Here is a 15191-nt window from a genome sequence, read left to right on the forward strand (position 1 = left end):
TCTACACGGTTATCCTAATCATTTAAAATGGAGCTTTTTTTAAGGTTTAGAATGATAATTACTGTAAAAAACACCCAGCGCATCATGAAAATAAAGACTCAGACCACCATTTGGAATCTTGTGAAATCGCTCATAATAAAAATTTTATTCTATTCTCTCCATTGTTTAAAGACTTAATTTGAAATTATAGCCATAGTTATTCCTTTCAAATATGTACTTTAAATTTTTAAAGGACAAATTATTTTATTTTCAGTGATAAATTATTCAGTTGTTTATGCTTAACACTGAGAAATCTTTTGGATTTTGGCAAGGCTTTAAGACCACATTACCATCCTCTGTCAACAGTTACATTGCTTTTGCATTCTGGATATAAATGCTAAATGTATTCGTATTTAACTTTTTATTTAATAAGTGTCTTCTTGGACAAATACAAAATAATTTCCTTTAAAAGTTGAAGTGGGGAAGGCCTCTGGCACTGATAGAGCTCTACAATTCCAATCAATTTTGTCTGTGTAAGAAAGCACCACTGTTGGTTCAAATCCTTGGGAGCTTGCTGGTGAAATCTGAAACTGGTCCCCACACAAGAGGGGCAAGGAGAGACTGAAGAAAGGAGACCACTCCAATCTGTAGGTAGCAGCTTTAATAAGCAAGGAACTTATAAGGCTTGTCTTGGGCAGCCACAAGATGAGTAGATCTCTGTCCCTGGCCACCAGTATCTTAAAAGTTTATATAGAGGCCTTAAATGGGGTTCAGTCCCATACATGGTCCAGATGGTCTCAACAACACACTGCTTTCTCAAGGCTCATCCTTGAAAACAGATCCCACTGTGGGAGTGGTCAGAAGGGTGTGCATTCTGAGAACACAGGAAGGGTGAGGAGGCTCCTAATCCTGGGTCCATCTCAGGGGTCAACCAGCAGTTGCATCCTCTCAAGATCTCATCCAACAATCACATAGCTTTTTTTTTTTTTAATCCTCATATGAGGAAATGTTTACTGATTTTGAGAGAGAGAAACATCAATGCGAGAGAAAACCATCAGTTGGTTGCCTCCCATACACACCCTGACTGGTTTCAAACCCACAACCTAGGTATGTGCCCTCACTGGCATCAAACACACGGCCTTTTGTTATATGGGCGATGCTCCAAACAACGGAGCCACCTGTCCAGGGCATAAAGCATTGGTTTATAGTGCATCCTTGTAAGCTATGTGCTTTTTTCTTTGGGAAAGAAGTGAGACAGAAATAAACAATTTTTGAAATAAACATTGAAAGATTTAGTTAATCTGCCATGTCACTAGAGAAAGAATACATCAATAAGATGCTATTTTTTATTAAATAGGATATATTATCAGTCAGAATGGGCTAGGTATGTTGCAGTAATAAATAACCCCCACATATTAGTGGCTTAATCACAGCCATGATTCCTTTTATTCTCATGCCTCTTAGCTGTTGTGATTAATTAGACTCTGCTTATCTCAGTCCCTCAAGATCCTGGCTAATGAGGATGTCAAGAGACACCATCTTGAACTCAGGGAAAGGGGGCTTCATGCTGAGTGCAGAGGGAAAGAGGGTGCTCTTGAGAGCCTTAGATGAAGATTAAAATGCAAAGCCCAGAAATGATACCCAGCATTCCAAACTCAACTCATTGGTCAGAAATGGATTTGTGGCTCTATCAATCACAAGAAGTCAGAGAATGAACTCACCTTGTGCCAAAAACTGGGGGAGAAATTATATGTAACCCTAAAGCTCAGTGTACCCTTCTGATCAACAAATATTTGTTTCACCCTTCATTTCACCAGCAAAATGCACTTGCAGCCTCCCTGGGTGAGAAAACTTAGTGTCCGTCCAGGCATGCCAGGAAGCTCCATGGCTCGGATGTCTGAGTGATGTACAGCAATATCCATATCAGGAGGGGGTGCTCATAAGTGAGCTACTGTCTCTCAGCTTGAATTCCACCTTTCCACATTCCAGTTGATGGCACTGAGATGCTGCAAGCTATATTTTCTCATTTACCAGCTGACTCACAGACTCTGCAGCAGGGGGTTCTAGAAGGAGCCTGGAAGACTAATAGAAGGAAAACCACAAGATGCTTGCTTTTTGATCCTATAAAATGGCCCCAGTCCATCAGTGGCATGTAGTCTAGTCACCGCAGCTGATTATGGTTTGTAATTTTTCAACGTTCCCCAAAGAGCACCAGTTTGCCCCCTCATAGTCAGCAGCACCAGCCAACGGGAGATAAGTGCTACTCCATCAACGTTTGCATTCCATGTCCAGAGGGCTTGGACTCCAGATTTACCAGCCAGAAGGCTGAATTCCAGCTCTGAATCCAGTCCTGCTTTAAATCTAACTTTTCCCTTCCATTTCCAACCCCTGGGAGTAGCAATTGCTTCCTTTATACTCTTTATGTGATACTTCAGTGTTCTCTTTCTGCCTTTACATATGGCAATGGTTTATATTTAATTCTCTGTTAAAACAACTGGTGTGTTTTTTTCCTTATGCCAATCCTTTCAACAACACTTCCAAAATATATCTGAAATCTCACTGAATCCAAAGGGGGAAGGGACTTGTCTCTGGTTTTGTGTTTATTAATTGTGTGAGCTTCGGTAATAGCATCAACCTTTTTGCCTCAGTTCCCTCTATCTGATGTTAATATGAAAAATATCTACCTCATAAGGTTGTAGTAGCCTAACATGTGGGAATTGCTTAATAAAAGGCAAGCATAATCACACTTGTACTTTAAGAAGTTCTCCCAGTTGGGACTTGGTATCAAGCTCATCAACAGTGCAACAACTTCATCTTTTTGTTTTTTCCTTCTTCCTTCCCACAGAAAAACTCAGGCAGCAGATAAACATACTCAAACCTGAAATGGTGGAACATAAATTGGGTTTACTGTAGAACACTCTCACAGTTCCTGTTTTCACTACTGTCTCCCTAATGTTGATGCAGAACTTTTAAAAACTGAGACAAGGCAACAGCCAAATTTAAATATAAATGCAGCAGTGAAATTGAGTCAACAGTCATCAATATAGACACACCAGAGGCCCGGTGCACGAATTCGTGCATAAGTGGGGTCTCTTGGCCTGGCTGGCGATCAGGACCGATCTGGGCTGTCTTTCCCAGTCCCAATCGGGGCCCATGGGGACTGGCTGGCCAGAGAGGGACTGCAGGAGAGCTCCAGGGCATGTCCGGCCCTCTCGCCCAGTCCCGATTGGCTGGACCCCAGTAGCAAGCTAATCTACTGGTCAGAGCATCTGCCCCTGGTGGTCAGTGCACATCATAGCAACTGGTCAAGCAGTCGACCGAATAGTTGACTGATGGGTTGAACACTTAGCATATTATACTTTTACTAGAGGCCCTGTGCACAAAAATTTGTGCACTCGTGGGGGGCGGGGAGGGGGGTCCCTCAGCCCGGCTTGTGCCCTCTCCCAGTCTGGGACCCCTCAGGAGATAACGACCTGCTGGCTTAGGCCTGCTCCCAGGTGGCAGAGGGCAGGCCCAATCCCTATGTGCAGCCCCTGGTCGGGCTCAGAGCAGGGCTGATTGGGGAGTTGGGGCACCACCCCCTGTCATGCACAGAGCAGGGCGGATCGGGAGGTTGCGATGCCACCCTCAGTCACGCTCACAGTAGGGCCGATTGGGGGGTTGGGGCGCCGCCCCCTGTCACACTCAAGGCAGGGTCGATAGAGAGGTTGCGGCACCACCCCCTGTCACGCACAGAACAGGGCCAATAGGAGAGTTGGGGCACCGCCCCCTGTCACACACAGAGCAGGGCGGATCATGGGGTTGGGGCGCCACACCCTGTCACACTCAGGGCAGGGCCGATGGGGAGGTTATGGCTCTACCCCATCACACACAGAGCAGGGCCCGTGGGGGGCAGTTGGGGCGCCGCCATCTATCACCCACAGAGCAGGGCCGATCAGGAGGTTGGGGCACCGCAACCTGTCACACACAGAGCCGCAGGGCAATCAGGGGGTTGGGGAGCTCCCCTCTATCAGGCACAGAGCAGGGCTGATCAGGGGGTTGGGGCACCTTCCCCTGTCATGAACAGAGCAGGGCAGATAGGGAGGTTGTGGCCCCACCCCCTGTCACACACAGAGCCACAGGGCGATCAGGGGGTTTGGGCGCTGTCCCCTGACACTCTGATCCCAGTGCCGGGAGGCCTCACGGCTCCGCAGATCCTGGTGCTGGGAGGCATATTACCTTTTTACTATATAGGATAGAGGCCTGGTGCACGGGTGGGAGCCAACTGGTTTGCCCTGAAGGTTGTCCTGGACCAGGGTGGGGGTCCCCACTGGGGTGCCTGGCCAGTCTGAGTGAGGGGCTGAGGGCTGTTTTCAGGCTGGGGGTGACTGAAGCTCCCAACCGCTCCTTTTTTTCTTTTTTTTTTTTTATTCTGGGCCAGCTTTAGCTCTGAGGCTTGGCTCCAGCTCTTAGGCCTCCGCTGCTGAAAGCAGGTATCTAGTTTGTTTGGGTTCTAAAATCGAAACACTGTTTCAACTCCAGCTCTGAGATCCAGCTGGCTGAAAGAAGGTTTCTGGGGTTTTGTTTAGCTTCTATGTTTTTAACAATGTTTGAAAATGCAAGCTCAGAGGCCGGCAGCGGCAGGTGGGGAATGTTGGAGTCCTCTGTCACTGAAGCAAGCAAGCCTCATGTTCGCTTCAAGCTGCCTGGCTGCCAGCCACCATCTTGGCTGGCAGTTAATTTGCATATCACCCTGATTAGCCAATGGGAAGGGTAGCAGAGGTATGGCTAATTACCATGTTTCTCTTTTATTAGATAGGATTATATAGGATGTGCCATGTTATGTACCATAAAAAGAATTTAAGATGAGATATTCCCATATAACATGTCTATCCTAAGGGTTCTATTCTTTATCTAGATGAAACCAGTATCATTTGATTAGTCTCTTTGTTTTACCATTTCAAAAGGGGAACATTTTTACTTTCTTTTGTCTTCTAGAGATTATTAAAATGCTTTCACTTTGCTTGAGATAGAATAATCTAGCACTGGTTTTTTTTTTAAAATGACATGATTACATTAAACAAGAAGTAGATATAAGTAATGGATTACAAAAGGGATGACTCATTCCAAAGTATCTTCTAGACCAGCACTGGCCAATAGAACTTACTGTGATGATGAAAATGGTCAATATCTGTGCTTTCCTATACGGTAGCCATTAGCCACCTATGACTGCTAAGCACATGAAATTGTTTACTGTCAGTGAGAAGTACAATTTTAAAATAAGTTAAGTGTAATTGAAATTCAACATTGAAGAAAGTTACTTAATTTAAATTGAGAAGTCCTTGCGTAGCTACAGTGTTTAACACAGTTTTAGACAGAAATCTGTATTTCACTATGTCCTTCCTATTCAAAACATGTCTTGAGTATTGTATGAATTGTTCTTAGTCCATCTTGCATGTCATCATTAGAATATACTTTATTTAGAATTCAACAAATGTTAATTGAGACCCTGCTATATAACAGGTATTCCTTAACAGGAATCATGCTCAACATCATCTCTCCTTATCCACCTGTCAAATTTTTTAGGGTTCTGGACTCATGAGCAAATTCCCATCTAGGAATTTTTAGTTGATAATCAATGCTTATTTCTGTATGAAATGATTAACATAAACCTATTTGGGATTGCATAGGTAGAGATATTAACAAATGGAAATTTGTATTTCCTGTCCAAGGAAAACCTTAGATTCACTTTGCCTGAGGTATATGCCTACTCTTTCATTGACTACTGTTTCCAGAAATATGAGGTCCTATAACTACTAGTAACAAGGTCTCATGATATATGATAGTTATAGATCTATAAACAAAAGCAACATAATCTCTCACTTATTCAGCTAAAAGTTTGCAGGTTAAGGAATACCCAAAGACCTGAAAATAGTTTTAATCAAGTTACTACCCTCTCCAAAATGTTCTGTGGCTCACTATTGCTAATCCTATGAAAACCAAACCGCCTGAACAAAATTCAACTTTAATATGGTCCTTTTCTATTTTTTTTTTTATCTCAATCTCTCTGCCAGATTGGATCATAATTAATTCCCTAAATATCCCTGCCTCTATCACTATCAAGAAATCCTCTAATAATTGACCTTGGAGTTTTCTTCATATTCCACATTTCAAGGCTCTTAGCAAATGTCACCTTTTAAAGTAAGAATTATCTTGTCTATTTAATCATAATTTGGAATTAGCCTCTTGATAGCTTATATGTCACACAGATGTAGGTTTTCATTTTAAACTTGGACTCAAGCACTAGTCAGGTGCTAATTTGGAATTACTATAGAAAATTTAGAACGTAATTCTAGAGCAAGACATTTTTTTTAATCAAACTGACAAGATGAACAAAACGTGAGAGTCAGATATTTCAGTTGTCTAGTTTCACAAAGGAGATCTTTGATCTTTTTAAACACTAGTGTACTAAGTTGATCTATTGTCATATACATTAAAGAAGGGAAGTGACAATTACAGGGTAGTAAACTTGATTCTCACACATAGTCTTTCGTTACCCATTCAGAAAATAATTCCTGAAAAATGAAGAATTAGGACCCATGATGGACATGGAGAGTGACTGTGGAATCAACTGTGGTTCTTTCAAGCCCCTGAGTTTTGGGAGCTGTATGTTACCACAGCACAACTTAGCCTGCCATACTAATACAGATGTTGTGACTGATGAAAAATGCTGTTTTTGTTGACTACACAAGCATCTCTCTTAGAGCGGAAATATGTGACTTATGTATTCTCTAATCAATAAAAAAAAGTACACTTATAAAATGAGTTAGAAAGAATCCGTTACCTTCCCTGACTTTCTGCTTTCTCTATATTAATACCCAGGATACATTCCTATTTATCCACATTCTTTTTCACCACATTTGCTAACCAGAAACCTTATCTCTTTGTAAAACTTATTTCATACAGCACAGCCTATATTTAGCAGAGATGCAGTATCTGTCCAATACAAACTAAATGAGCTTTGAAAATATCTGTCAAACCCAATAAACTTTGTAAAACAATTTATGAGACAACTGTGTTTGATCTTTGCATAATTTTCTTTAGTAATACTAAGTCATCCAGAAAGAAAACAAAACAAATAATAAAATCTACTGGATCATTTCAAAACTATACTTTGCTTATTTAAATATTTGAAAATATTTTTCTATATCTCAGTTACGATAAAGAGGGCTATGGTAAGGAAACAATATTTAATCTTGGTGTGAATCTCAATGAGAAAAATTGGAAATACCTAAGCTTTTCAGTTAATGGTTTTGAGTAATAATTGTACAAATATTTCTAGTTGCATTACTTCAGAAGCACATCCTCTCCTCTCATATAAATTATGTAAATATATGTAATAGATAAAATACATAAATTATATAAAAGTATTTATCTGCAATTTATATACTATAGTCTACACATCATTGTTTTTATCATTACCGTAGAGACAAATGATTCTTTTAGAAAATCATTTAGGTTCATGTGACTAGCTGAACCTATCTAATAAAGAGAGAATATGCAAATTAACTATCACTCTGCAACAAAGATGGTGCCGCCCACAGTCAATAAGGAAGGTGTATGCAAATTGACGTGGCAGCGGCTGGGACGCTTGAGTTGTCACCATGGCAGTGCCGTAGGTGTTCCACCCCGCCCTGGCCACTCCAGGCCTCTGGGCAGCACATGCACGCGCAGGCACAGAGCGACCTGGACTAGGTGGGACACCTGCTATGAGGGGGGTGCAGGGGGTGGAGGAAGCTACAGGAGGGTGGAAGGGCCAAAGCAAAGGCGGAAGGTGGCTCTAGCTAGAGTGAAGGCAGAAGACAACGGCCGAGCGAAGGCCCAGGGCCCGGGTGCCGGAGGGAAAATGGTGCCGGCAGCCAGGGGAAGGAAGGCCTATTCTTGCATGAATCTTCATGCATCGGGCCTCTAGTAGTAAAATAAAAGCCTATTTTTATGTTCTGTATTTAAGTTCCTTTTCCTCTGTATAAAGGAAACCATAAATTTCTTATTAAATTTCTTGCAAGAAAAATGACCTGGAGCATACCCATGTGTTTTCTTAGAAGCAGGAGATTTCTCACCTTAGACAGACAGAGCTAGTTTTTTGTAGGTAGCAGGGTCTGAACTGGGCAAAACCATGAAGAACACAAAATGTGGCTTTAATGTGTGCCTACTGCCTGGTTTTGTTCCTGCCTGTATAAGGCTTTCCGTTTCCCTTCCCCACTTTACTTCCAGGCATCATGCCTTCCAACCATGTCAGAGGCTTACTTGTCTGGTATATTTGCTGTGGTTCTCCAAATTGGCTGACCATTCACTACCTTATAAGGGTGGACATCTTTTAAAAATATATAGAAGCACAAAGTTCTGGGCTTTCAAATCTTCTACGAACAAATCTCATATAAGAGCAAACAATTTGGAATAAAACCTTTAAGACTAACGATGATGATGATGATGATGATGATGATGATGATAAAAAATAATTCTGTAGGTTGGAGATTTACTACTTTGCTGGCCAGAGAACAAGATATATTGGCATTTTAAAATATATTGAAATATACTTTGAAGATATTTTGTGATCTTTTAAATAACACCTCAGGGATGCTCACCTAGCCCTCTGTGAGGCTGCACCAGCTATATATCAGTGTTATGTGGCATTTGTACTAGTGTCAGTGATATTCAGTCTGGACCCAAGTGGGTGTCTGCCTCACCCACTCAAACACATTTTCACATCCCATAGAAAAGTGGTTCTTAAACTTGTGTTTACATGTGCTACCTTGGAATCTTACTAAACATGCAGAGTCAAGGTCCCAACTTCCAGAGACTGATTCAGAGGTCTGGTGTGCAGCCATAGAAGTTGCATCTTTAATTACTCCCCAGAATATCCTGATACAAGCGATGTATGGCTCCCAACATCAGGACCACACACTAGTTCTGGAGGGAGCTACCTATGATGGTTGTTATCCTGTTTCTTTGAAGAATTAGAGCTGGGGAAAGAATTATATATGTAATAATATCTCTCTGTGTTATGACGTTGGCATCCTGGAGGACATAGAATATATGAAATAGGATAAATAGCCTCAATGCTTTAGAAGAATTAAAATCATAGAATTTGGCGTCATGGAGACCTGAATTTAAAACTCAGCTCAGCCACATCCTCATCGTGGCACCTTGAACATGTTAGCTCATCTTCTGAAATGCTGAAATGGCTTCCTCATTTACAAAATTTTTTTGAAGTCAAAGCCAAAGTAGCTCACAACTTTGCAGTAGCAATTAAGTCAAAAAGAGAGACAACAACAATGCCTAGTAAACAGTAGTAATTGTAAAAGTTCATTTAAATACCTGCCCATCTTGCTTGTCACTTTAAAGGTTTCCTTTTATACCTTCAGAGTGGTTTAGTTCTAATAAAAATTGCTCTCCACTTGCTTCTATGCTGAAGCAATTCTGGAAAGATTAAAGTTGACATTTCTCCTGGCTGCATGCAGTCTTGACTGTCCAGTCAATTAGCAGTCCGACTGTGTATAAATGGTGCTCACAGTTATGTGTTGGGTCTTCTAACCCCAGCTGGTGAAAACAACTCTTCTTTCAAAATGCAAAAAGCGTTCTTTACGTGACGATGTACCAACGCTCGTTTCTTTTGCAATGAGGGAAACTGTGATTGCCCTTCATGGATGTTACAGAGTCGTTCTCTGTTTTCAGGGTGTTGTTGGAAAACACACTATTTAACCTTCCTGTGGAGTCAGGCCGCTGACAGGTGAGAGAAGGCTGGTGATCATGAGTATGTAGGACAGTGGATGGCTCAGGGGGATGATTGGTGAGGGAAAACCAAGCCTTTGAGCTCCAGGTCACCAATTCTAATATACACCAGGTCAGCGGTGATGGAAGGTGTGAGGGACTTTATACATCTTTTCTGGTTCCTGCTACATGGAGGGTTTATGTCAGAAAAAGGCATCTCCAGAAATGACAGCCTCAGCACAGGAGCCACAATGTAATTGATGTGGAAGAACAGCCATTATTTCATATCGTAGGCTGCCAGGGCGAAGACAATTTCATATGAATCCCTTCGCCTTCCCAGGGACACATGCTGCAGAAGACTGGAGGGGCACTTGATCAAGGAGCTCAGGTGTGCGCGATCCGGCAAGTGGTCAGTGAAGTTGCCTGCTGAATGAAGAGATAGCTCTCAACAGTTCGCACATTATACCTTACACAGGAGATAATTAACAACCAGGTTAAATTCCACAACCATGTGTCAGCAGTTGTCCATGATTTGAAGACATTTAGGGATCATTTCCTCTTCCCTCCATGCTGTCCAGTGTTAGGTACTATTCCAGGCTTCCACACCTCGTTTTCTAAGGAACAGTGGTGGCTGTCTCTCTTGCAATGGTCTCCTCCTAAATTTGAAGAACTTTGGCATTCTTGTGTCATTGATCCTAGATAACTACACCCGTCATGACAATATATCAGCTAGAGCTTTTCTCCCATTGGAATTTTAGTGTTAAGAAGAGGTCATTATTTCATGGGAAAGACACTGAAGACTGGCAGGCCTGGATTTTAATCTCTACTCAATATTCACTGTCTAATATGTGAAGAAATTTATGCAAGTTACTTAACTTTTCCAAACCTCATTTTTTTTCATCATTATCAACTGGTCATAATAATACCAAGTCTACGTAATGTATAGCATAGGGAATAACTTTGTGTGGTGACAGATAAGTTACTACATTTATCATGGTGATCACTTTGTAAGGTATATAAAATATTGAATAACTATGTTGTACACCTGAAACATATAATATTGTATGTCATATATACACAACACCAATTTTATAGGATCATTGTAAGAATTTAATAAAATCCTATTTATAAAATGTTTCTGAAAAGATGTATTTCATAAAAGATAACCAATAAGTGTCAGTTTTGTTCTATCATTGGTAAATGTAGAAATTACTGAAATATTTTTGCAGCTTTATTTTCTTTAAAAAATATATTTTATTGATTTTTTACAGAGAGGAAGGGAGAGAGAGATAGAGAGTTAGAAACATCGATGGGAGAGAAACATCGATCAGCCGCCTCCTGCACATCTCCCACTGGGGATGTGCCCGCAACCCAGGTACATGCCCTTGACCGTAATCGAACCTGGGACCTCTCAGTCCGCAGGCCTACGCTCTATCCACTGAGCCAAACCGGTTTCGGCAGCAGCTTTATTTTCTATGGATCTATTCAAATGTGTAAGTTATCGTGAAAATGAGTCTGAGGTTTTCCTCTTTGTGAAGAATGCAGGCCTGTCCTAAAAGGGCAGCATCTGTCATGTGTAGGAGGGTGTCTTCTCATCTGGGAACCACAGGATAGAAAGGATGAATGAAGCAAAGTCAGAAACTGTGGGAAAGTAGTTTGCTATGATTACTGATTTCTTGTGAACAATTGACAAAATTAAAAGGTTCACCTTATATAGTTCACATTATATATGTGTGCCCAATTTGTCATTTTGTCAGTAATCAAGTCCATGAAAGGAACAAACTCAAATAATGACTGGTTAATTCTCTAGATTCAGTCAGTAGTGGGTATCTTACAGCTGCCACATTGGTACCATTGTACCATGTGTAGTGGTACCCTGTTGTGTAGTCTCAAGGATTGATTTAAATTATCTGTGATTAACATATTAGGTTAAATAAATAATAAACATTCTTTCTAGCTATCAATCTATTAAGAATGTTTGCTATTACTATGAGAAAGAGAAAATCCATTATTATAATTTTAACTACTGCTCTATTATATTTCTTTTGATGTAATTGAACTGTTTTATTTCATATTGTAAGCAGAAATTTACTCATGCAGAGTTATTATAGTTTTTTATGTTGCTTCATTTACTTCATTACTAATACTGCCCAATAATTTTAAATTTCGAAAATGTACACTATCAAGAAAAATGCAGGTTGGTGTTCTAGGGCCAGGTTGATTTTACAGCACAGACAATAAGATTAGTATGCACCTGACAAGTGAGCCTAATAAATTTTGACAAGAAAGTCACTAAGAATAAATACATGTCCCCATATTTATTCTGTTCTGACTATAAATATATTTTAAAAGAATATAGAACATTTTCCTTGACAGCATCCTTGATGTTTTAGCTACCAATTTATAAATCATATAGGAATTTGACAGAGTTACAATATTCAAGGGCCCGTGTAGCATGTAGAAATGGAACATCCAAACCAACCTTGAAACGAAAGAAAGATAATAGTTATATGAAATGGCATTATTGTAATTTATTGGAACTATGTTCCAATATATAGAAAACTTCCAGAATCAATCAGGCAGAAAACAACACTTGTTCTCACTCAGTGACTTAGGTGTATATTCCCCTTCCTTTTTATTACATAGTTTAGGCATTACAACTAATGAACACAACATATTATCTTTGGAAGTAGGATGCTATTGGCTAACAGAAATCCATTTATTAAATCAACCTATATAAAGCATCTGCATGTAAAAGAATCCATAATAAGCTCTCAAATATCCTATATATTAAAAGCCTAATATGCTAAGTCATCTGGTCGTCTATTTGTCTGTTCAACCAATCAAAGCATAATATGCTAATGATATGCTAAGGCTGCTCATCTGCTCGCTATGACATGCACTGACCACCAGGGAGCAGACGCGCTGAGCAGTAGGTTAGCTTGCTGCTGGGGTCCGGTCAATTGGGACTGAGCGAGAAGGGCCCGACATGCCCTGGAGCCCTCCTGCAGTCCCTCCCCAGCCCCAATCATGCACAGGTGGGGTCCCTTGGCCTGGCTTGCGCCCTCTCGCAATCCAGGACCCCTCGGGGAATGTCAGAGAGCCAGTTTTGGCTCGATCCTGCAGGCCAGGCTGAGGGACCCCACCAGTGCACAAATTTGTACACTGGGCCTCTAGTATTCTAATATCAATGAGACACAATTCATTGACCTGGAGGAATTTAATGTCTAGAACTGACAAACACATACACTGTTAATGGATTTTTAGTTTCACAGAATTCAGCAACTATACCATCTCTTGCCCATGCATTGGTCACCACCCCCCCATACACACATACAGGTTATTTTTAAAATCGTATTTCCAGAGTCGGTAGAGTTACCTTGGACAGAAGAAAGAGTGCTACCCCAAGGACAATTGGTTAACTAGTTGTGCAATATCATTCTTGGTTGCCATTGATTTCCCTAAGATTATGCCTGTGTTATGTTCTAATAAAATATAAGGGAAATTTTTCTGAGGAACTTTGCTCTTGCTAAGTCTGAAACTTACATGGAGAGTCAGAGATTTTTTCCTACTTTCAAGCTAACATCTTATCCACATTTTTATATGTTTTTGACAAAAAACAAACAAACAAACAAACAAACCAAAAAAACCCCAACAAGACCTCTGGGTCAGGAAAATATATCATTTAATACTCATGTCAAAATGAAGCAGCCAGAGAAATACCTGGCACCAGTGCTCCACATCCTAATCCCCACAGGGCAATGCAATGGGGACCAGATGCTTACATGCATATGCGGATGGTTGCAAAAACAACTCCAAAATTTTGAGAGTTGGAGCTTAAATAGGACACTCAATCTGCCCATGCTCCAATCAACAGATAGAGAGAGACCTTAACTCTTCTCTGGAATGTGAATGGATCCTGACTGGGAAAGTAGGGGAAGGTCTCTAAATTAATATTTCTGAATATCAGCTAATGTGTACAGATGAGAGAAAAAGAAGAAAAAGTCTCTAGCTTTCAAGGCCTTTCTTATTCAAACAAACCCTTCGTGCAAAAGGCCCAGACCCTGCAAACCTGAAATGTTCATGGAGAATTATCTCTCAACAACTTTGTATAAAAATACAAATCCTTCCAAGATAAAGGCTTTTATTCCTTTTCTCTCCTTTTTGTCTGGCAATTTCACATAATCCCTGGAGATGCTAATACCATTTGCAGACCATGAGACAACAAAGATGTTGGCAAAGTCAGCAGACTAGGAATGATAGAAGAGAAAGATAAAAAAATAAAGAAGTTTGTACACCTCACTGTGTCATTAAACATTTGAATTAATGTATGAGACTCTCTGCCTCTGTATTTAATGTCATGTGGTTCAAACAAACTCTCATTTGTGATTAAAAGCACTCCTAAATCATGGGCATCATATGAGAGGATTCATGAACGTACATGCACTCCATGTGCCCTGAGGAAACCCGTGGTAAAGTATGTTAGTTCTGACTATACTACATTTGTGGAACACATGATGTGATTATGCAAGCTATGATTCAATCATCACAAACCTTGGAGCTGTATACTTTCCCTGATTTCACAATTGAGGCTTAGAAAGATTAGGTCACAGGATATGGAGGAGGGAAAAAAGTGTAAACACATAAAGCCCAGGTCGTTACCAACTACTATGTACAGGCATCTCCTGCTGAGTTCATCCTCCTCAAGCAACAACCCATGCGAAGGCTTTGCCCTAACACCCCCTTTTAAAAAGTAGCTTTCTCTGTGGTACTATCTCTAGACTCACTTCTTCCCTTCTGAGTAGCAGTAATGTTACTCTGATTCATTGGCCCCTTGGACTCTTCACCCTCTCCAGATAATACTAGTGTATGCAAAGAATACAGTATTCTGAAGGCAATGCCATGACCCAGCATGATACCATTGGTTAGAATATCAGGCTGGTGGTGGATAGTTGCTTGGGGTGATGGCAAAATCACTGGATGTAGGCAGCCATTCTTTGTACAGAGAGATATGTTGGTTCTTATCATCTATCTCTGAATAACTCACTTTTCTGCAGGAAAAAAAAAAATCCCATTATAATAAACACCTAATATCTCTATATTGTACAAAACCTTTCCCAATTCCACTAGGCCAATGGCTCATAAATTTCAAATATTTTTCAACATAACAAATTGTCAGTGAAACAAGAGAATTAACCCCCTTCAGTTATGCATTGGTTAAACCCATATAGCAGAAGACGAGGTGGATGCTGGGAATGTTCTGGTTTGCTGAAATGTGTGATGAGTGAGGCCACACAAATGAGTAATAGATACTAGTGAGGTTGTCTGATGGTTGTCTTGGTTATCCAGGCAATTGCCACATATCAATTCTGTCCGGCACATTCAACTACAACAGTGTCTGTGTAAGGAATCTTTCTGCTTGTTTGCTTTATTTTTAATTTCCATTGTGAACTAATAGTTTT

This window comes from Myotis nattereri, assembly GCF_964212035.1.
Source record: "Myotis nattereri genome assembly, chromosome: 4".
NCBI lineage: Eukaryota > Metazoa > Chordata > Mammalia > Chiroptera > Vespertilionidae > Myotis > Myotis nattereri.